A 21733-nucleotide genomic window follows, 5' to 3' on the forward strand; every position below is an offset into this window, starting at 1 on the left:
TTTCCGCCACTTTCTGCTTATACCGGGGGTCTAGTAGCGTGGCCACCCAATACAGGTCGTTCTCCTTCATCATTTTTATACAAGGGTACCTCAACAGACATGACAGCATGAAAGACCCCATTTGCACAAGGTTGGATGCCGAGCTACTGATTTCCCATTCCTCGTCCTCACTGATGTCATTGACGGTCTGTTCTTCCCCCCAGCCACGTACAACACCACGTTCCCAGATAGGTGACAACAACGAGCACCCTGGGATGCCTGCTGTGGTTGGTCTTCCTCCTCCTCAAAGCCACATTCCTCCTCTGACTCCTCTTCCTCATACTCCTCTTCCAGCGTTACCGCAGGTCCGGCAAGTGATGATGACAAGGCTGTTTCTGGTGGTGATGGTGACCACAACTCTTCCTCTTCACGCTCATCTACAGCCTGATCCAGCACTCTACAGGCATTGCGCATGAGCGTCCAGTAACGTGGCAAAAAAATTCCCAGCTCCGCAGAGGCTGTCCTAGCACCCCGGTCATACAAATACTCGTTGACAGCTTTTTCTTGTTGGAGCAGGCGGTCGAACATTAGGAGTGTTGAATTCCAACGTGTCGGGCTGTCGCAAATCAAGCGCCTCACTGGCATGTTGTTTCGGCGCTGAATGTCTGAAAAGTGCGCCATGGCCGTGTAGGAACGCCTGAAATGGCCACACACCTTCCTGGCCTGCTTGAGGACGTCCTGTAAGCCTGGGTACTTAGACACAAAGCGTTGTACGATGAGATTCAACACATGTGCCATGCACGGCACATGTGACAACTTGCCCAAATTCAATGCCGCCAACAAATTGCTTCCATTGTCACACACCACTTTGCCGATCTTCAGTTGGTGCGGGGTCAGCACTGATCCACCTGTGCGTTCAGGGCGGACAGGAGTGCTGGTCCGGTGTGGCTCTCTGCTTTCAGGCAAGTCAACCCCAAGACAGCGTGACACTGTCGTATCCGGGATGTGGAATAGCCCCTGGGGAGCTGGGGGGATTCAGTTGATGTGCAGCCAGACGGCGCAGCAGAAGAGGACTCAACAGAGGAGGTTATGGAAGAGGATGGAGTAGGAGGAGTAGAGGAGGTGGCAGTAGGTCTGCCTGCAAGTCGTGGGGGTGTCACCAACTCCGCTGCAGAGTCACGCATTCCATGCTTGGCAGCCGTCAGCAGGTTGACCCAATGCGCAGTGTAGGTGATATACCTGCCCTGACCGTGCTTTGCAGACCAGGTATCAGTGGTCAGATGTACCTTTGCCCCAACACTGTATGCCAGAGATGCCATGACTTCCTTTTCAATCACTGAGTAGAGGTTTGGGATTGCCTTTTTTGAAAAAAAAATTTGTCTGGGTACCTTCTACTGTGGTGTCCCAATAGCGACAATTTTTTTTGAAGGCCTCAGACTCCACCAGCTGGTATGGTAAAAGCTGGCGGGCTAAGAGTTCCGTCAAGCCAGCTGTCAGACGCTGGGCAAGGGGGTGACTCTGTGACATTGGCTTCTAACACTCAAACATTTCCTTTACAGACACCTGACTGTGGGCAGATGAGATGGAACTGCTGAAGGTGAGAGGCGGAGTGGCGGGTGGTTGAGAGGGGGCAAGGAGGACAGCAGTGGTTGACGTGGCTGAAGATGCTGGACCAGGAGGAGGATGGTGGCTTTGAGCTTGTGTGCTGCTTCTACTCGTCATCATGTGTTGATCCCATAGGCGTTTGTGATGTACGATCATGTGCCTTCGCAAAGCAGTTGTACCTAGGTGGGTGTTGGATTTCCCATGACTCAGTTTCTTTTGGCACAGGTTGCAAATGGCATCGCTGTTGTCAGAGGCAGACACACAAAAAAAATGCCACACTGCTGAGCTTTGCAATGACGGCATTCTGGTTGTGGCAACAGCATGCGTTGATTGGCGTGCTGTCTGGCTGACCCCGGGTGCCGATACATGCTGTCTGACTGTGCCACTAGCTCCTTGCGACGACCTCCCCCTGCTTCCAACTCGTCTCCTCCTTCTCTCTGTCTCCCCTTCTGAACTTTCCCCCTCTTCTTCTTCTCTTTGAGCAGGCACCCACGTGGCATCCACGGACACATCGTCATCATCAACCACTTCACTTGTATCTGACACTTCAGCAAAGGAAGCAGCAGCGGGTACAACATCATCATCATTATCACACTGTACGTCCATGTATGTAATGCTGCCTGACTGAGACATATCCCTGTTATCTACACCCCCTGGCAATAATGGTTGCGCATCACTAATTTCATCCAACTGATGTGTAAATAACTCCTCTGAGGGATCAAGTGAAGCGGCTGTGGTGGCTGTGGTGGTAGTGGTGGTGGTGGCGGCGGGCGGGAGAGTGGTAACTTGAGAGCAGGTGACCAAAGCTGAGCTGGTGGAGGATGGTGCGTCAAGGTTCTTAGCGGAAGCTGTTGAAGATTGGGTGTCCTGTGTAAGCCAGTCAACTATTTTCTATGAATTTTTTGGGTTCAGTGTACGTGGCCTCTGGACACTGGGCATTATTCCAGGGCCAGTGGAAATCACAGCACCACGACCACGACGGCCCCTGCGGGGTGGCCTGCCTCTTTTTTTTTTTTAGATAAGTGGTACTATGCGTGCAAGGTACTTTGCCACCCTATATAAGTGGTGGGCAGTGGGCACAGTACAGTCTGTGTGGGCCTGACACACACGGGCTTGCAACAGTGATTATATCACAGAAAAATATTAAATATAGAATTTTTTTTATTTGCAAGGTATTTGAGTGAGTGACACCCTGTAACGGTATGAGTGGAGGCCTAGCCACTAGCCAGTGGCCACAATACAGTCTGTGTGGGCCTGACACACACGGGCTTGCAAATGTGATTATATCACAGAAAAATATTAAATAGAATTTTTTTTTATCTGCAAGGTATTTTCTGTCACCCCCTGTATGACTGGTGTGCACACAGTGCTGTCTGTGACTGAGCCTGCAGCCTCTCACAGACGGGCAGCCAGGCAACTGCAATATATATTTCTATAAAAAAAAAAAAGGTATCTTATCCAAACAAGAACATATGTTTATCTTGGGCACGCAGCGTAGATTACCATCATTTTACTGCTTGCCCAAAATCCACAAGGACTTAAAAGAACCCCAAGATGTCCTATAATTTCAGCAGGGGCGTAGCTATAGGGGGTGCAGAGGTAGCAGTCGCTACCGGGCCCAGGAGCCTAACGGGGCCCAAAGACCCTTGTGCCACATAAGACATTGGCATTATAGAAAGTGCATGCTGGTCTATTTACACCTCTGGCTGGAGGGAAGGGGTTAGGTCAAGAATTTGGCATGAGGGGGTGCCCTTTCAATGTTTGCCTCAGGCAGCAGGAAGTATATGTGCTCCCCTGCCCCTTGCCAACAAGCACTGAGGGACGGGGGCCCAAGCTGAACTCTTGCACCAGGGCCCATGAGCTTTTAGCTACGTCCCTGAATTTCAGGGATAGGTTCTTTAAGTTCTAACCTATCCCAATACATAGACACCCTACTACAACCAGTGGGGACGGACCTGGTCCTATGGAGACGGTACATTGATGACATCCTGTTCATTTGGAACAACGGAGAGTCAATTGAAAACCTTTTTAAATAACACCAATGAGAACCCAGACAGGTTGTTTTTTACGTCAAACACTAACAAAGGATATACAGAATTTTTGGATATACATATTAGAATTGAGGAAGATAAATTTATATGCAATACCTACCAGAAATCAACTGCAAAGAATAGTTTCATCCTTTTCACGAGCCGTCATCTACCAAGGTGGTGGTTAAACATCCCGGTCGGACAATTCCGTTGGATTAAACGGAACTGTACCGACAACAACACCACCTTTTTGAGGATGAAGCTATAATAATGAAAGATCAATTCAAATGTAGAGACTACCCTGATGATATTATAGATAGTGCATTGGAGAGAGTGAGAAATATGGAAAGACAATCTTTTTTTCAAACTGGCATCTAAACATAGTGAAATAATCTAAAGCAGAATTAAGAATGATCTTACCGTATTGTGCACAATCAAAACAGATACAACATATCATTAGGGATGAGCGAACTCGAACTGTATAGTTCGGGTTCGTACCGAATTTTGGGGTGTCCGTGACACGGACCCGAACCCGGACATTTTCGTAAAAGTCCGGGTTCAGGTTCGGTGTTCGTCGCTTTCTTGGCGCTTTTGTGACGCTTTCTTGGCGCTTTTTGAAAGGCTGCAAAGCAGCCAATCAACAAGCGTCATACTACTTGCCCCAAGAGGCCGTCACAGCCATGCCTACTATTGGCATGGCTGTGATTGGCCAGAGCACCATGTGACCCAGCCTCTATTTAAGCTGGAGTCACATAGCGCCGCCCGTCACTCTGCTCTGATTAGCGTAGGGAGAGGTTGCGGCTGCGACAGTAGGGCGAGATTAGGCTGATTAACTCCTCCAAAGGACTTGATTATTGATCGATCTGCAGCTGTGGGTCATTGAGCTGCTGATACTCAATTGCTCACAGTTTTTAGGCTGCCCAGACCGTTTGTCAGTCACTTTTTTCTGGGGTGATCGGCGGCCATTTTGTGTCTTGTGGTGCGCCAGCACAAACTGCGACCAAGTGCATTTAACCCTCAATGATGTGGTTGTTTTTTGGCTAAAGCCTACATCAGGGTGAAGCTGTCACACCAAGTGCATTTAACCAGCAATAGTCTGTTTATTTTTTGGCCATATACTACATCAGGGGCAATCTGCACCCGTCACCAAGTGCATTTAACCCTCAGTAGTGTGGTTGGTCAAGCTGTCACACCAAGTGCATTTAACCAGCAATAGTCTGTTCATTTTTTGGCCATATACTACATCAGGGGCAAGCTGCGCCTGTCACCAAGTGCATTTAACCCTCAGTAGTGTGGTTGGTCAAGCAGTCACACCAAGTGCATTTAACCAGCAATAGTGTGGTTATTTTTTGGCCATATCACAGTCTAATTCTGTCAGTAAATCCATACCGCTCACCCAGCGCCTAAATACTAGGCCTCAAATTTATATCCCGCTAAATCTGTCGTTACCGCTGTACTGTTGTGGCTGGGCAAGTTATTTAGTGTCCGTCAAAGCACATCTTTTGTTCTGGGTTGAAATACAATTCCCAATTTAGCAATTTCATAATTTAGTGGTTTCTGCTATATCAGAGCTATTTGAAATCTATCCCTAAAAGGGTATATAATATTCAAGGTGCACATAGGGTCATTCAGAATAACGCTACTGTGCATTTCCAATTTTAATTCTGTCAGTAAATCCATACCGGTCACCCAGCGCCTAAATACTAGGCCTCAAATTTATATTCAGCTTAATTTGAATACAATACATTGGGCCAAATAATATTTTTGTTGTTGTGGTGAACAATAACAATGAGGAAAACATCTAGTAAGGGACGCGGACGTGGACATGGTCGTGGTGGTGTTAGTGGACCCTCTGGTGCTGGGAGAGGACGTGGCCGTTCTGCCACATCCACACGTCCTAGTGTACCAACTACCTCAGGTCCCAGTAGAAGCCAGAATTTACAGCGATATATGGTGGGGCCCAATGCCGTTCTAAGGATGGTAAGGCCTGAGCAGGTACAGGCATTAGTCAATTGGGTGGCCGACAGTGGATCCAGCACGTTCACATTATCTCCCACCCAGTCTTCTGCAGAAAGCGCACAGATGGCGCCTGAAAACCAACCCCATCAGTCTGTCACATCACCCCCATGCATACCAGGGAAACTGTCTCAGCCTCAAGTTATGCAGCAGTCTCTTATGCTGTTTGAAGACTCCGCTGGCAGGGTTTCCCCAGGGCATCCACCTAGCCCTTCCCCAGCGGTGAAAGACATAGAATGCACTGACGCACAACCACTTATGTTTCCTGATGATGAGGACATGGGAATACCACCTCAGCATGTCTCTGATGATGACGAAACACAGGTGCCAACTGCTGCGTCTTTCTGCAGTGTGCAGACTGAACAGCAGGTCAGGGATCAAGACTGGGTGGAAGACCATGCAGGGGACGATGAGGTCCTAGACCCCACATGGAATGAAGGTCATGCCACTGACTTTCACAGTTCGGAGGAAGAGGCAGTGGTGAGACTGAGCCAACAGCGTAGCAAAAGAGGGAGCAGTGGGCAAAAGCAGAACACCCGCCGCCAAGAGACTCCGCCTGCTACTGACCGCCGCCATCTTGGACCGAGCACCCCAAAGGCAGCTTCAAGGAGTTCCCTGGCATGGCACTTCTTCAAACAATGTGCTGACGACAAGACCCGAGTGGTTTGCACGCTGTGCCATCAGAGCCTGAAGCGAGGCATTAACGTTCTGAACCTTAGCACAACCTGCATGACCAGGCACATGCATGCAAAGCATGAACTGCAGTGGAGTAAACACCTTAAAACCAAGGAACTCACTCAGGCTCCCCCTGCTACCTCTTCTGCTGCTGCCGCCTCGGCCTCTTCTGCTGCTGCCGCCTCGGCCTCTTCCTCCGCCTCTGGAGGAACGTTGGCACCTGCCGCCCAGCAAACAGGGGATGTACCACCAACACCACCACCACCTCCGTCACCAAGCATCTCAACCATGTCACACGGCAGCGTTCAGCTCTCCATCTCACAAACATTTGAGAGAAAGCGTAAATTCCCACCTAGCCACCCTCGATCCCTGTCCCTGAATGCCAGCATTTCTAAACTACTGGCCTATGAAATGCTGTCATTTAGGCTGGTGGACACAGACAGCTTCAAACAGCTCATGTCGCTTGCTGTCCCACAGTATGTTGTTCCCAGCCGGCACTACTTCTCCAAGAGAGCCGTGCCTTCCCTGCACAACCAAGTATCCGATAAAATCAAGTGTGCACTGCGCAACGCCATCTGTGGCAAGGTCCACCTAACCACAGATACGTGGATCAGTAAGCACGGCCAGGGACGCTATATCTCCCTAACTGCACACTAGGTAAATGTAGTGGCAGCTGGGCCCCAGGCGGAGAGCTGTTTGGCGCACGTCCTTCCGCCGCCAAGGATCACAGGGCAACATTCTTTGCCTCCTGTTGCCACCTCCTCCTACTCGACTTCCTCCTCCTCTTCTTCCACCTGCTCATCTAGTCAGCCACACACCTTCACCACCAACTTCAGCACAGCCCGGGGTAAACGTCAGCAGGCCATTCTGAAACTCATATGTTTGGAGGACAGGCCCCACACCGCACAGGAGTTGTGGCGGGGTATAGAACAACAGACCGACGAGTGGTTGCTGCCGGTGAGCCTCAAGCCCGGCCTGGTGGTGTGTGATAATGGGCGAAATCTCGTTGCAGCTCTGGGACTAGCCAGTTTGACGCACATCCCTTGCTTGGCGCATGTGCTGAATTTGGTGGTGCAGAAGTTCATTCACAACTACCCCGACATGTCAGAGCTGCTGCATAAAGTGCGGGCCGTCTGTTCGCGCTTTCGGCGTTCACATCCTGCTGCAGCTCGCCTGTCTGCGCTACAGCGTAACTTCGGCCTTCCCGCTCACCGCCTCATATGCGACGTGCCCACCAGGTGGAACTCCACCTTGCACATGCTGGACAGACTGTGCGAGCAGCAGCAGGCCATAGTGGAGTTTCAGCTGCAGCACGCACGGGTCAGTCGCACTACAGAACAGCACCACTTCACCACCAATGACTGGGCCTCCATGCGAGACCTGTGTGCCCTGTTGCGCTGTTTCGAGTACTCCACCAACATGGCCAGTGGCGATGACGCCGTTATCAGCGTTACAATACCACTTCTATGTCTCCTTGAGAAAACACTTAGGGTGATGATGGAAGAGGAGGTGGCCCAGGAGGAGGAGGAGGAGGAGGAGGAGGAGGAAGAGGGGTCATTTTTAGCACTTTCAGGCCAGTCTCTTCGAAGTGACTCAGAGGGAGGTTTTTGGCAACAGCAGAGGCCAGGTACAAATATGGCCAGCCAGGGCCCACTACTGGAGGACGAGGAGGATGAGGAGGAGGTGGAGGAGGATGAGGATGAAGCATGGTCACAGCGGGGTGGCACCCAACGCAGCTCGGGTCCATCACTGGTGCGTGGCTGGGGGGAAAGGCAGGACGATGACGATACGCCTCCCACAGAGGACAGCTTGTCCTTACCCCTGGGCAGCCTGGCACACATGAGCGACTACATGCTGCAGTGCCTGCGCAACGACAGCAGAGTTGCCCACATTTTAACGTGTGCGGACTACTGGGTTGCCACCCCGCTGGATCCACGCTACAAAGACAATGTGCCCACCTTACTTCCTGCACTGGAGCGTGATAGGAAGATGCTACTGAGAGAATTCCCAAATGTCACAGGGGAACAAGTGGAAGCCCAAGGCCAAGGCAGAGGAGGAGCAAGAGGTCGCCAAGGCAGCTGTGTCACGGCCAGCTCCTCTGAGGGCAGGGTTAGCATGGCAGAGATGTGGAAAAGTTTTGTCAACACGCCACAGCTAACTGCACCACCACCTGATACGCAACGTGTTAGCAGGAGGCAACATTTCACTAACATGGTGGAACAGTACGTGTGCACACCCCTCCACGTACTGACTGATGGTTCGGCCCCATTCAACTACTGGGTCTCTAAATTTTCCACGTGGCCAGAGCTAGCCTTTTATGCCTTGGAGGTGCTGGCCTTCCCGGCGGCCAGCGTTTTGTCTGAACGTGTATTCAGCACGGCAGGGGGTGTCATTACAGACAAACGCAGCCGCCTGTCTACAGCCAATGTGGACAAGCTGACGTTCATAAAAATGAACCAGGCATGGATCCCACAGGACCTGTCCGTCCCTTGTCCAGATTAGACATTAACTACCTCCCCTTAACCATATATTATTGTACTCCAGGGCACTTCCTCATTCAATCCTATTTTTATTTTCATTTTACCATTATATTGCGAGGCTACCCAAATTTGAATGAACCTCTCCTCTGTCTGGGTGCCGGGGCCTAAATATATGCCAATGGACTGTTCCAATGTTGGGTGACGTGAAGCCTGATTCTCTGCTATGACATGCAGACTAATTCTCTGCTGACATGAAGCCAGATTCTCTGTTACGGGACCTCTCTCCTCTGCCTGGGTGCTGGGCCTAAATATCTGAAAATGGACTGTTGCACTGGTGGCTGACGTGAAGCCTGATTGTCTGTTACGGGACCTCTCTCCTCTGCCTGGGTGCTGGGCCTAAATATCAGACAATGGACTGTTGCATTGGTGGCTGACGTGAAGCCTGATCCTCTGCTATGATATGAAGACTGATTCTCTGCTGACATGAAGCCAGATTGTCTGTTACGGGACCTCTCTCCTCTGCCTGGGTGCTGGGCCTAAATTTATGACAATGGACTGTTGCATTGGTGGCTGACGTGAAGCCTGATTCTCTGCTATGACATGCAGACTGATTCTCTGCTGACATGAAGACAGATTTTCTGTTACGGGACCTCTCTCCTCTGCCTGGGTGCCGGGGCCTAAATATCTGAGAATGGACTGTTCCAGTGGTGGGTGACGTGAAGCCAGATTCTCTGCTATGGGACCTCTCTCCAATTGATTTTGGTTAATTTTTATTTATTTAATTTTTATTTTAATTAATTTCCCTATCCACATTTGTTTTCTGGGGATTTACCTACATGTTGCTGCCTTTTGCAGCCCTCTAGCCCTTTCCTGGGCTGTTTTACAGCCTTTTTAGTACCGAAAAGTTCGGGTCCCCATTGACTTTAATGGGGTTCGGGTTCGGGACGAAGTTCGGATCGGGTTCGGATCCCGAACCCGAACATTTCCGGGAAGTTCGGCCGAACTTCTCGAACCCGAACATCCAGGTGTTCGCTCAACTCTACATATCATCAATCAACATTGGCACTTTGTTTTGAAAGACAAGACTATAGGACTTTTACTACAAAATTGGGTACAAATGAGGGTTTTTATAGATGTGGCAGGTGTGTGGGCTGTAGAAATATTACCTCTACAAAGAAGATTGAGAGATTTGTGTCCACACAAAACCAATTTGTCTTTGATATCAAAGACTGCCTTACTTGCAACTCCTCCAGTGTTATCTACATCACCCAGTGCCCGTGCAAAAACACAATACATTGGCAGAACAACGCAACTCTTTAGGGTACGTTTGGCCGAACATATTAACAACATAAAAAAGGGAATGATTAATCACCCTCTATCCAAACATTTCAAAGATTTCCACAACCAGGATTATAGTGGCTTGACATGCACGGCACTGGAAAAGGTGGATAAGCACTGGAGGGGTGGCAATCATATTGCAAAGATGTCAAGGAGGGAGTCTAGATGAATTAATGACTTTGGTAGTCTATCACCTGCAGGGCTTAATGCCGAATTAGAAATTTTAGTTTTTTTGTGAATTAACGTTTACAGTATTGATAGGGGGAGTGCCCCTTACCGATGGGATATCCCATGTCTGGCTGTTTATCAGCACTGGGATGTCCCCTTGGTGATGGGCAACCCCCCTATATTTCATCTGATGCAGATAGCAAATTCCCCATCTCATATGATACAATATTTTAAATCCAGCAATTTATATTTTTTTATTTTTTTATTACCTTTTAATATGTTTACTGAACATAGATTGGTTTTATTATGCATATACAGCATATTTTTTCATTTGAAACTGGAAAAATTATTTGAGAACATTGGTTGTGATTGACATCACATTTAGCAACCAATTGCAAACAAAACGCATATGCATTTGAAAAAAACGCATCGATAACGCATCATTACCGCAATGCCGCAATATGGAGAAAAGGGTTCTGTGGGATTTCCCAGTCCACTTTTTATCCATGTTTTACATCTTTGACCAACTTGATAGGATCGCCCTTCTAATTAGCACTGAGGCAGATGGATATATAACTGCCTGGACTCTCTCATACGAATAAACCCACTGAGGAAGAAATAGGGATCTATTTCGAAACGCGTCTGGAACTTAAGGTTTATTCATAAAGAGTCTGGCCATGCACTACTGAAAGAATACCTACGAAAAGATCGCTGTGGTGACAAGGTAACACTTCGCGATAAAACGAGCGAAGACTCACTGTGGATCAAAGTTATTTACGGCATTATACGAAAGAAAGGTAATCCCCTATTTTCGTGATAATACGAACAAAGATTTACTGTGAATTGAAGCCATTTAATATACCATACGAAAGAAAGGCAACAGTTTATCTCACGAGAATAGGAACAAGTCATCGCGTTCCGGTCTACTTTATCAGCGGTCAACTACATCCTGCCGTGTGTATCTGATCCTCCTTGCATCGAGGTAAGCGCTTCAACACGTGTGACGCCACAAGTATGCTCCCTACCGAACAGTCAGTGCTAAAGAGCCATACATTGTTATCTATTACCACAAAATTTATGAAACAGGAACAAAAAAGTTACCAGTGTAACGGGACGGTTTTTCCACGCTTGTACGCTTTATTTGGCATATTTTTTAAGCAGCTGCAACAACCTGCAGATCTTCCAGTGATAATTATCAGCATGCGGCATTGCGGATTCCTTATATGAGATTGCATATCTATCATTATCCCACGTTTATGTCATTGTATGTCATATTTTATTGTGCATATAGTTATAAAGTATATTTTATTACATATCTCCTGAGTCTCCTACGTGATTCTTTACGTTCAAGTGCTGGTCTATTTTATTATAAGAATAGGACACGCTCCATATTTTTTTACTGTGCCCCATTGCGGATCCATTTATACGGTTGCGTGAATGCACCCCAATTCAAATGTTTCTGCCATACCTCAGTTTTTTTATGTAATATTTGAAAAATGTATAAAAATGTTAATGTGAGTAAAGGTGAGAAAATTGAGTCTATCAAATTCAATCCCAATTTTGTAATCTGAATTATTATTTGAGCAACAGAGATAGATTTTTCTGGAGTGTAACAATTAGTGTTGAATGAATCAAAGTTAACTAAGTGGACTTCAATCTGAATTCAATCGTCACATAGCTGAATTTCCTCGCCCTTCGTGGTAGCGAATCGATTTTTCCTGAAATGGCAATAAAAATAAAAACATACTCACCTCATCCCTTTTACCGTGGAGAGGCTGTTGCGGCCATATTGGTTAAAGAAAACGCGCCAAATCTTTCAGGGGTTGACGTGTGACGTCGCTCCATCAGCGCACTTGCCAGGCACGGTGACGTCATCAGTTATGAGGTCATTACGCCAGCACGCATGAGATTTGGCACATTTTCTTCAATCAAAATGGCTACAACTGCCTCTCCACGATAAAATGGATGAGGTATGTACTTATGTACTATGTTTAACTCTCGATTAACCCCTGAATGGCCTCAATGTGACTCTCAGACGCCACAATCAACGTTGAACGCGGCATCTGGGGGGTTCAAAGACATGGCCGGGTACCATCACCATGTCCCCTTAATTGCACCTGCTACATACCATGGAATGCGATTTGTGACAAAGTAATTCGTAACAAAACGAATGTCTAATTACGGCAAAGCAGCCAAATCAAAGTTTTGAAAACTGTGCTTATTGCTAGTAACAATATTACAGGTTATATGTAGTTACTGAAATTCTGGAGAAGGGTCGTGGATCCAGGGTATTATTCTGAATGGACTCAGGAAAAATGGCTTGTACCTCAACAGGTTTTTTTTTTTTTATGCCTATTTCTGCATCAACTTTGCAGGATAACAGGCTGAACGTACAGTACAGACCAAAAGTTTGGACACACCTTCTCATTCAAAGAGTTTTCTTTATTTTCATGACTATGAAAATTGTAGATTCACACTGAAGGCATCAAAACTATTAATTAACACATGTGGAGTTATATACATAACAAAAAAGTGTGAAACAACTGAAAATATGTCATATTCTAGGTTCTTCAAAGTAGCCACCTTTTGCTTTGATTACTGCTTTGCACACTCTTGGCATTCTCTTGATGAGCTTCAAGAGGTAGACACCTGAAATGGTCTTCCAACAGTCTTGAAGGAGTTCCCAGAGATGCTTAGCACTTGTTGGCCCTTTTGCCTTCACTCTGCGGTCCAGCTCACCCCAAACCATCTCGATTGGGTTCAGGTCCGGTGACTGTGGAGGCCAGGTCACCTGGCGCAGCACCCCATCACTCTCCTTCATGGTCAAATAGCCCTTACACAGCCTGGAGGTGTGTTTGGGGTCATTGTCCTGTTGAAAAATAAATGATGGTCCAACTAAACGCAAACCGGATGGAATAGCATGCCGCTGCAAGATGCTGTGGTAGCCATGCTGGTTCAGTGTGCCTTCAATTTTGAATAAATCCCCAACAGTGTCACCAGCAAAGCACCCCCACACCATCACACCTCCTCCTCCATGCTTCACGGTGGGAACCAGGCATGTAGAGTCCATCCGTTCACCTTTTCTGCGTCGCACAAAGACACGGTGGTTGGAACCAAAGATCTCAAATTTGGACTCATCAGACCAAAGCACAGATTTCCACTGTTCTAATGTCCATTCCTTGTGTTCTTTAGCCCAAACAAGTCTCTTCTGCTTGTTGCCTGTCCTTAGCAGTGGTTTCCTAGCAGATATTCTACCATGAAGACCTGATTCACACAGTCTCCTCTTAACAGTTGTTCTAGAGATGTGTCTGCTGCTAGAACTCTGTGTGGCATTGACCTGGTCTCTAATCTGAGCTGCTGTTAACCTGCGATTTCTGAGGCTGGTGACTCGGATGAACTTATCCTCCGCAGCAGAGGTTATTCTTGGTCTTCCTTTCCTGGGGCGGTCCGCATGTGAGCCAGTTTCTTTGTAGCGCTTGATGGCTTTTGTGACTGCACTTGGGGACACTTTCAAAGTTTTCCCAATTTTTCGGACTGACTGACCTTCATTTCTTAAAGTAATGATGGCCACTCGTTTTTCTTTACTTAGCTGCTTTTTTCTTGCCATAATACAAATTCTAACAGTCTATTCAGTAGGACTATCAGCTGTGTATCCACCTGACTTCTCCACAACGCAACTGATGGTCCCAACCCCATTTGTAAGGCAAGAAATCCCACTTATTAAACCTGACAGGGCACACCTGTGAAGTAAAAACCATTTCAGGTGACTACCTCTTGAAACTCATCAAGAGAATGCCAAGAGTGTGCAAAGCAGTAATCAAAGCAAAAGGTGGCTACTTTGAAGAACCTAGAATATGACATATTTTCAGTTGTTTCACACTTTTTTGTTATGTATATAATTCCACATGTGTTAATTCATAGTTTTGATGCCTTCAGTGTGAATCTACAATTTTCATAGTCATGAAAATAAAGAAAACTCTTTGAATGAGAAGGTGTGTCCAAACTTTTGGTCTGTACTGTATGTCTTTTTTCAGCCTTACAAATTATGTTACTATGACTGGAGTCGCCCACTTCTCGAAAAGGAACCGCAGTATCAGTGTTTAACAGAAGGAGGCAGCTGTCATAGCACATTGTACTTTTTGTGCAGTTCTATGCATGCACATGTGCACGATTATCCAACTTTCATCTACTTTGGCTGTATATCCTGATATGGGCCTCATGTTAGTCAGTACATAACCCTACACAACCACCACCACTGTAAGTAGCTGTGCAGTTTAGAAGTCTCTCCCATACAGACATGTGAACATTATAACCCTTGCAGTCGCCAGTCTGCATTCTTCTCCACAGGTTCCATTGTAGTTCCACAGACCTGGGGTACTACAGTTTTGAATATAGTTTTGTATTTTGTATTCTATTACATGGCCGTATCTAATGGATGACAAGGATTAACCAAGAACAGGGCTAACCACCCTGTTTCTCCCCTCTCTGTAGGGGTGGCCTGGAACCTCTTCAGGCCAGGAGGGAGAGTTCCTGTGAGGACACAGAGTGGAGAGAAGGCCCAAGTCAAACCTTCTTCACCTGGAAAAGAGTTTCCAGAGAGATCAATCATTACTCTGCGGCAGAGTCTCTGCCTCAAGTGAAGCCTTGAAAACTAGACAGCAGAGTGAACTTTTACAATTAGACTACTACTAGGCTAGTACAATACTGGAGCTAAACTGCGGCTATCTAATTTTCCTCCATATTTTACTGGGGTCACAGAACTGCACTTGGAAACTGTTGCTATCAAATATATTGGAAGTTCTATGTTGCACTTAAAGGGAACCTGTCACCCAAAAATCGCCTATTAAGCTGTTTACAGTACCTTATAGTGCTGTATAGTCGTTTCCTGATGCACTTTTTGTTAGTTTTGCAGCATGTATGCTCAGTCAGAAATCGATGTTATATTCAGCTGCTGCCCCGTGCTTCAAGTCAGGCTTGAAGTCACGGGGGCAGCGGCCTCGGCGTCTTACATGGCCCTCTCCCCGCCCCCTGCCTCTGTGACTGACAGCCGAAATCCGATTCCGGGACCGCGCTCAACGGCCGCATGCGCAGTAAAGGGCGGCAGGAGCGCGGTCCCGGCTGCCGCGCGTACTACGCGCCGTCTTACTTTCGCCGCACTGCGCATGCGCCCGACATCCTGTATCAAACGTGCCCGCGCCCGGCATCTGGGCGCGGGCGCGTTTGATACAGGATGTCGGGCGCATGTGCAGTGCGGCGAAAGTAAGACGGCGCGTAGTACGCGCGGCAGCCGGGACCGCGCTCCTGCCGCCCTTTACTGCGCATGCGGCCGTTGAGCGCAGTCCCGGAATCGGATTTCGGCTGTCAGTCACAGAGGCAGGGGGCGGGGAGAGGGCCATGTAAGACGCCGAGGCCGCTGCCCCTGTGACTTCAAGCCTGACTTGAAGCACGGGGCAGCAGCTGAATATAACATCGATTTCTGACTGAGCATACATGCTGCAAAACTAACAAAAAGTGCATCAGGAAACGACTATACAGCACTATAAGGTACTGTAAACAGCTTAATAGGCGATTTTTGGGTGACAGGTTCCCTTTAAGTAAAAAAAAAAATACTTTGTTACGTTAAGTTCTGGCCTCATCCTTCAACACTACAGATCCACTGCACAGATCCCCAGGGAGCAATGTCCTGAGGGAGTACACTGCGTCACAAAACTTCCGGGCCACTACCACTCCTATTCTCTGCACCAGCTCCACCGGGGCTCGCTGCACCATCCCATGACCTACTGCTAATTTTGGCATAGGATAATGATCTTCTTTCTGACTGGGGAATGTCCAACATCATAAATCATCTTCCTCTGTATCCTCCTCTTCAGTGTCTCAACTTTACCACTCTTTGAATGCCAGGCATCCTAAAGAAGGTCAAACAAATATTGTGGAGCCCGATGGATCGCAATTGCGACTTTTGTGACCCCTATAGTTACACAACTGATATTGAATAGTGTTGAACGAATCTAAATAACTGAAGTGTACTTCGATCCAAATTTCAGGGAAAAATTTGATTTGCCGCAAAGCCGAATTTCCTCGCGATTGTCATAATGAATCAATTTTCCCTGAAATGGCAGTAAAAAAAACCCAACATACTTACTTCATCCATTTGCACGTGAAGCCGCCACGATGGCCATCTTGATTACAGAAACTGTGCAAAATCTCGTGCAGGGTGACATATGACTTTGCCACGTTGGCACACCCGACCAGTGTGATGACATCATCACATCACTCCGCAAGATTTCTCAGAAATCGATTGCCATTTCGGATTTGCAATATTTATTGTGGTTCAAAAGTTATCAACACAAAAAGTTCCAAACTTCAAAGTTCTGTGTTCAGCACCAGGGACAACACATTGAACATGTCAAATAGCTGTGCCTCACAGGGAACGTTCCCGATTGTTGTTGCAAATGTCTGTGTTGATAATTTTTGAACCACATATTGCATATCCGTTTGCGGCAATCGATTTCTGAGAAAATGATGGTCTTCCATGATATGCTACATGATCCCCTTCCCATTGAAAAAGTTCGCCCTTGATCCAATATGGCAGATTCCAAGATGGTGGTCAAGTTCCAGACATAGCTTAAAAGATACCCTCACCCATTACTGTTTCTGAAATAAAAGGGTGTCCTGAGACTTTTGACTCACCCTGTATATTACAATGTATCACTCTCTTCCATGACAGTGTTAACCAGAAGCTCTGAGACCAACGGTCTGACGTGTCCATCCTGCTTGTCTTATAGCGCCGTGCCATGTGACTCTACAGAAAATGTAACCTGCACAGGAGATGAGATAACATGTCTTACCTCAGTAACGGAACAAACAGGTAACTGTTCTACAAATCGAGGATCTAAGATTGGTCATTATTTTGTCTATTCTTGTCTGTACAGATCCAAAATTCAAATTAACTGATTATTTACACATCAAGGTTTTTTCTTTCTTTTTTTTTATTGAGGATAGGTCATCAATAATAAAATCTCAGAAAACCTCTGTAAAGTGAATGTATCACTAGAAAATGGCCTAGTGTTTAAAATCTATATATTTAAAATCATTTTTTAGAATGTTTGTTCAGCGTTTGCACCGGTCACTAGAGCTAATATGTTAAGACTTCCTGTTCAGCAGTCATCTCATTATCATCACAGTAAGGATTACAATGACAAATATCACCTCTGTATAGATAACACAAGTCCCCCATTCCCAAGAGTTGATGGACACAGTTTATTCTCCCTACCTGTACATTGACCCTTGCACAGGTCACAAGTCTATGAGGTCAGCTCCAGTCTGTTGTTTCTATAGCCCACGTGGCTGTTGTGAAAGAACAGGAAGTCTTGACATATTTTAGGCCCTAGTGGCCCGTGTGAAAATAAGTAGCTTAAGTTTAGGATTTTATATACGTGTGACTTGCGCACAGCGTAAGGACATAGGCCTGCTCTGTGACCTTATGATGTCCGGCGTTGAGTGTCAAAACTGCATGAATGTAGGATTTTTTTTATATATAGTGACATACAAACTAAAAAATAAATAAAAACAAAGTAAAATAATAATAACAATGATACAATCTCTGCAGGGACGAACACAATTTCATTAGCCATTATGGGATGTGCAACAAAGACCTACTGTGATCTTGGGAGCTATGACTATACTATTGACGGTATAACAACCACTAATACTTATATCTGCTCTGGTGGAGACACAAATGTCCAGACTACAGACGATACTCCAACCGACTACAGTGATGGCATTAGCGTCCAGACTACAGAAGATACTCCAACCGACTACAGTGATGGCATTAGCGTCCAGACTACAGAAGATACTCCAACCGACTACAGTGATGGCATTAGCGTCCAGACTACAGAAGATACTCCAACCGACTACAGTGATGGCATTAGTGTCCAGACTACAGAAGATACTCCAACCGACTACAGTGATGGCATTAGTCTCCAGACTACAGAAGATACTCCAACCGACTACAGTGATGGCATTAGTCTCCAGACTACAGAAGATACTCCAACCGACTACAGTGATGGCATTAGTCTCCAGACTACAGAAGATACTCCAACCGACTACAGTGATGGCATTAGTGTCCAGACTACAGAAGATACTCCAACCGACTACAGTGATGGCATTAGTGTCCAGACTACAGAAGATACTCCAACTGACTACAGTGATGGCATTAGTGTCCAAACTACAGCTTCTACTCCAGCCCGCTCCAGTGCAGTCAAAAGTGTCCAGACTATAGCTTCTACTCCAGCCCGCTCCAGTGCAGTCAAAAGTGTCCAGACTACAGCTTCTACTCCAGCCCGCTCCAGTGCAGTCAAAAGTGCCCAGAAAGTCGTCCTGACTCCGGCCGTCGTGTGTCTTCTACTGATGAAATGGCTTTCCTAGAAGATTCCCATGTGGCCGAAGCTGACGTTCCCGTCATTGTCAGATCTTTCCAGATTGTTTTACAATTGCATCGAAAATCCAAATATTGAAGCATGAAAGATGCAACGCCTACAATAGTGCCGCTGCTTTTACCGCTTTTCATTTTTTTTGTTTTTCTCTTTTGTAAGTTGCCTGTTGTTTTACAAAGGGGTTTGATGCTTTGTTCTCTCGGAATCAATCTAGCTTTAACTGTAACCTCCAGTGACTGATCACAATAAATCCAAATCTCGCTACAACAGATGTGTCTGCCCTTACTTTTCTTGAATTTGATTAAAGCCTCACAAGATAAATTCAAACAAAATCACAATATGTTAGCAAAACCCTTTAAGATCCGCAATTCACAACACAACCACTGGGTGGCAGCACAGAGATACATATAAGATAGATATCTCATGACAGAGTATATATTGGGATTTGTTAAGTTAAGTAAAAATGTAAATAACGCACCTACAGAGCGGTACAAAAGTATGAAGACGTCTTAACCCCTTGGCGACTTCCGCTGTACATGTATGTAGGAAGTCGTCACTTTAAAGATGGCACCCGCTCATGCATGCAGTGGGCGCCATAGATGAAGGCTTTCTGCTGTTTCAAACAGCAGAGCCCCAAAGAGAATGTAAACTATCAGCCATGAAGCCAATCACATATATTTAACCCCTCAGATGCTGTGGTCAAATGTGACCATACACATGCACCTATGACAGAGTTCCCCGGCTGAGATGCGGGAAGCTGTTACAGTATGTGCCAGTGATTTCTCAGAGCCTCAAGCAGACTTTGATCCCATCACGGGAAGATTTTAATACAGGCCAGCAGGTGGCAGCACTGTATTGGAATACCAGTGAATGATATATATTTATATATATATTATTTTGATCTCTGTTGAAACAAGTGATGCAGAGGAGGAGCATCAGGAGCAATAGACGACATTGAAGTCAATGGGAAAGAACAACAGCTTCTTTCTGCTGACATCGACGAGCCCTGACTGCTGGAGAGGGGGTGCGGGCTGGTGGGAGATGAAGCAGCTGCTGCATTAGTCTGCAACACTAAATGAGTGGCACGGTTTTCTCACCCCATGTGTTGACGCAGGGACATTGTGCCAGCATTAGCACCCTCGCCGGGCCTTACCTTCTACCCACACATCCTGCATACTGCAGCGACTTGGTGAAAAATTTCCACACTCGCAAGTGTGGCATTTTCCCTCCCCTACTATGTGATTCCTGCCTGCCGCTGCCTTTATGAATCCATGCACTGCTAATGTGTTTCTCACAGGTAGTCTACCAAGCAGCAAACGGTGCACTCCTCCTGCATTTGGCTGCAGATCTCCCACTGCTTCCACCCTGCTGTCTCACGGGCATGCTTCCACTCTGCTGTCTCATGGGTATGCTGCAACCCTTGCCTCCTGATGATGACGATATGCTGCAGGGGCAATATGTGAGTTTTAGTGGGTTGATGGGTGTAGTAGTTCTGTAGAGCTCCCTGGGCCGGTGTGCAGTGAATGAAAGGACAGCACCAGTTCCTTCGGGACACAATATGTTGTCCAGGGGCTCCTGCCGGATGGTGCCCTTGCTGGTGTCGTTTTTAAGGTGCGGTGGAGGCAGGGTCCCTGGTGTTCGTGACGCCAGCACCGTAAGGCGCAAATAGGTGATAAGTTTGCACAATAAGACCAGTTCTCTTCACTGAAGCTGAAGCAAAGGTCATCAGTGCAATGTGCGCAAACGTCATTTACAGCAAGGCAGCTTCTACAATGGCTCAGGTTAATTCCCAAATGTTGCATACTGGGTTGTTTTCCTCTATAGCAATCAATCCCTTGTTTTCCAGGCTGGAGGGATGCACTACCTCTGCTGTACTGTATAGTCATATAATTTTATATCCTCTCTAAGAATACTATCTCCTGACAGGTGGCTTTTCTGTCTTTGGTTATGGTGGGCAGCTGGTAGCTTAGAATCTCTCCACCAAATGCAGAGGAGGAAAGAGCCTGATAAACGACAATTACCTTCCTTTGCCAATATTCTCACTCCCTCTCTGGTTTGCCTGGATCATCTTTAATCTTTCCCTTCTAGGGGATGGTTTTTGGAACTAACTCCGGAGTTTAGATAACTCTTCAAAATGGCTGCTGAGGTGTAGCTTTTCCTCAGACATCACACTCTCCTCCTTCTCTTCTCAGGGCAGGGTGGAGTCAGTCCTGGGAGGTTTGTTAGAACCTCCCCCTCTCATGCAACTCTATTGGAACTCAGAAACAAGCACATTTTCATGAATCACAATCACAATATTAAGTAGTGTGTTTCAGGACACTGCAGATACTTGGCTCCCATGTGTGATCAGTTATATCATCATCTACAGTTGTCATTTGTGTCACCCTCACCCGTCTCTAGTGCATGTCCCTGACCTCTATAAACATGTTCTCCCACCCAACTGTCATTATCGCTAGTTGCACACCTAAAGGAGTCCGCAGCGGACCTCTCCTCCAGGTCTGGGCTGGCCTGTAACTGCTGACTGTCCTCACAAAGCTCATGCTCGCTGAAAAGTGGAGCACAGCCAGTGGCTATCATTACTTGGCTAGCAGAAGGAGCAGCAAAAACAAGAGGTAGGTTCAGGACAGGTGAGGGCACAGAGGTTGTTCCTGGGCCATACCAACTAAGCGTGGTGTCAGAGGATCCCACTAATTCCTGTCTCTGCGTATCTGTTGTCACTTGAGATGATGTTGAAGAGCGAGTCAACAATTCCATTTCAGCTGGGTTGCTGGTCAAAATATGACTGCTGAATGACAGTGGCAGCTCTGGCCTGTTGATGTGGCTGCTGATACCACCAACCCTTCTTCTGCTGCCACTTCTGCCTGTTACAGCTACATTTTTGCCACTGGAGGTTCCAGGCAAATGTCTGTTGGCCAAAGTGTACAGTAACTGGATTGTTCAGTGGTGTAGCTACTGTATAGGGGAAGCAGGGGAAGTGGCTGCTTTGGAGCCCAAGCTCAGAAGGGGC

This window comes from Bufo gargarizans, chromosome 2, assembly GCF_014858855.1.
Source record: "Bufo gargarizans isolate SCDJY-AF-19 chromosome 2, ASM1485885v1, whole genome shotgun sequence".
Classification (NCBI taxonomy): domain Eukaryota; kingdom Metazoa; phylum Chordata; class Amphibia; order Anura; family Bufonidae; genus Bufo; species Bufo gargarizans.